Raw genomic sequence first — 3598 nt, 5'->3', positions numbered from 1 at the left:
TATAACCATGAGGGGAAACAAACAACATCCCTTCTCCTGCTCCATTCTGTGTATGGGACCCATCAAAAAATATCTTCCATGTTCTGTCAGTAATGTTAATGATCGAGGCAAATATAGAGCCTTTGTCAAAGGGTTGTGGTTTTGAACCTTCTTGTTGCTTTGCTGCATAGATGGCATTGGAAAGATTAAACGCAGGCTCCTTAGTCTTAGGAGTGTCCACTACTCTGTCATTGACAACATACTTGTTTTTGTTCCAAGGTTTGCCTTTGTCTTTACTATTTCCATTGTTAACTCTATCCTTGTTTATGGCAATGCCACCTCTTTTGATAGCAACATCCTCAATGTGATATACACTTTCTACCATGGCATTGAAGGATGTGAATAAGTATTTTCTTAGATCAAAGTATAATTCAGGTACAAGTGTATTGACAAAAATGTCAATTTTTTCAACCTTAGGCACTTGTCGAGGATACCGAGAGTATAAAGATCTCCATCGTTGAAGGTATATTGCAAAAGATTCTCCTAGTTTTTGTTTGATGTTGCATAAGTCTAGCATAGTCACAGGATGTTGAATGTTGTATGAATATTGCTGGATGAAGCATTGCACAAGTTCATCAAATGTTTTAAGAGGAGGACTTAATTTTGTGAACCATTCCATAGCTTTTCCTCTTAGACTTCTAGGAAACAAATGCATAAGAAAGTTGTCTTCATGCATAAAGTCCATGCTAAAAGCATAGAAATGTATCACATGGTTGTGAGGGTCACCATTTCCATCGTATTTGTTATACTTAGGAACCTCTATATCCTTAGGAAATGGCAGCATGTATAGACTCCTATCAAATGGAAGAGCAAAAATTGATTCAACAAATGATGTCTTAGGTGGCTCTTTTGAAGTTTGCAGTTGTGCAAATTGTTTCCTTAGTTCCTGTATTTCTTCCCTTAAGATTTCAGCCTCAATGGGCTCTTGTTTTGGAATAATATGTTCAACATTAAAACCTTGAGGGAGTTTCCATCCCCTAGCAGCCATGTATTAGAAGTATTGGTCTCCATTTTCCTCTAAAGCTCTAAGCATTAGTTTTTGGGTGAAGCCATCTTGTTGAAATTTGATCACGTCTTCGCTAGTTACTTCTTCATCACTATCATGATGAGATGGTTTAGGTGAAGGACATGCACCAGCGGTAGCTCTAGGAGTCCTTGGAGGCATGTGATTACCATCATTGTTCTCAAAAGGATTTCGAGGAAAAGTTCCTTTATATCCTTCATAGCGTGCCTGATTGTCAGTTTCAACTTGTTAATTTTCTCTCTCCATAGCGTATATAGCCTCCAAAGTCTTTTGGATTTCACATCCTTGTTCTTCTAAGTGACATTTAATTTCATCAGGGTGCACCATAGTGAATATACCACTTGTACCCTTGGGTGTCTCAAAGGGTGTACCAAATGGATTTTCAAAACTATAAAGTGGGTTGTGCCGAACGTTAGCCATTTGTGTTTGAGAAAATTTGAGATTCTTATCACAAGGTTGTTTGTGAGGACATTTGGGTGGTGTTTCCAATTGCTTGAAAATGAAAGGCGTGTGGCTACCATTACCAACTTGATATCTAGTTGTGACCAGCATGTAAAGAGTTGTCATTGTTTAGTAGGACAAGAAAAGTGAGCCAAATTTGAAGCTTTTATGATTAGGATTAGTCACTTGTCAAAATGTGATAGATGGCTTGTGAAACAATGTTCAAGGTCTTACAACACGAGTGACTCAAGCCGAGCGGACGAGTGAGAAGCTCAATAGCAAATAGCTAGAATAAAATAATAGCTAAATTTTGACAAGTGATTCATCAAGATGTTTCAAGACTTACATTCGACGGACTAAACCCATCTTTTCAACCTAGGATGAATTCTTCACACACTGATACGTAGCCAGGATCAAGGGTGACCAACGTGATGCTCCTCAGACCAAATAAATCCAACTGCAAACTTTATTTTTGACCCAAAATGACTCTAAGCGATACTTTCTCAAATTAAGGGTGACATTTTTTTAGCAAATAGTGTTGCACGATAGAATTTCAACAATGGTGCGACATTTTTTGTTCAGGCAACAGATTATTGTACTGAATGCAACAGAATTTTGTTGGTAGTGCAACAGTATTTAGAACTGACATGCGACAGAATTTCATTAAAAATATGTCGCGCGATATTTCTCGTGAAAGCATGCGACAGAGTGCTAGTTTTGTGCAAAAAAAGCCAATTTTTGGTTTGAAGTTCATTTTAATTTGTCAATTAGATAGTTGTTTCAATTAGATAGTGTTTCATTTTAGTTCATATCAGTAAACAACAAGGTTTGCAAATAGTAAGTGTTTTAACATGTCTCAAAACAATTGATCAAGGGTAAAAACAACCTTGTCAATATGCATTTGGGATATCAGAATAGCCTTCCTAACAACTTTTTATCAGAATTTTTATGTTGCAAGAAAGTTAACACTAGTCAAAACATTGAAAACAATAGCCAAGCAATCTACCTTAGAGTCATGGTTCATTACTCAACAAATTGGCCCACGCTTGATGCTCCTTTTCCTCACACCAAGTGGTTTCCCACAAAAGATATTGGCTTTGTCATGGAAGTGCCATAAGCACAGCCAAGGGAACACATATGGTGAGTGTAAATCTTGGGGTGATCCAGGTAATCCACTAGGATCAATCCTTGCACCAAGAAGTTGAGCGGCTAAAAAGGGTAGTTACTAACTTAGGGTTTTTAGATCGAGCTTCCATTCATAGTGTTCCTTTTGCTCCCAATTATGGGAAACCTCACCTTGTGATGAGTAATTGATCTCACGATCACAAGAGTACCTTAAGCATTCTTGCCTAGTGATCTCCCTATGGTCAAAATCCCATAAGCGATCACACTAGGCGAAGATAAACACTATGTCTACCAAGGTTTTGTGTCCTTGATAGCCTTGAGTTTATAGTGGGTTGGAAGAGTCAAGTAATCGGCTTGTCTCCACTTGGGTCGTTCCTCTCAAGTTGTCCAAAAGCAAGCCCTCTAAAGGATTCTAACTACACAAAGTGGATCAACTTTTGGAAGTCAAGATTTTTGGTTCACCACAAGGGTGAAGAGAATACTCTCCTATTCCAATCGTTTTCTCCCAAACATGCTAGGAAGATTCAGTTACCCCTTGCTTTTGAAACCAAATGGCAAGTCAAGATTTATGATTCACCACGAGGGTGAAGAGCATACTCTCCTATTACCAAAAGACTCCAATCACAAGTTCTATGTGCATATAAAAATGAACAATTATTCAATGCCACACATGAAAACAAAAAAGCAAGAAAGTTTGGGTTTTTATGCTTTGGGCAGCCCTGCAAACAATGTTAGTAGCCCTTGAACATTTGAAGCTTTGACATGCATTCTTTTGTATGCAAGGTTTCAATTTTTACTTCACAAAGAGGGCAACCTGCAATCACAACTCGTTAGCCCAAAAGTTAGTATGAAATAATCACAAAAACTATGAATTAAACATCTGTAAAACAACCTAAAAATCTGCTTAAAAACCATAGTCAGCCAGCTAAGAAGAAATTTGATCAAATCCCTCAAGGAATGACCAAAAAA

This window comes from Cupressus sempervirens, chromosome 2, assembly GCF_028749045.1.
Source record: "Cupressus sempervirens isolate cs-2001-9-10 chromosome 2, ASM2874904v1, whole genome shotgun sequence".
Lineage (NCBI taxonomy): Eukaryota > Viridiplantae > Streptophyta > Pinopsida > Cupressales > Cupressaceae > Cupressus > Cupressus sempervirens.
Note: the sequence above shows the minus strand (reverse complement) of the source record.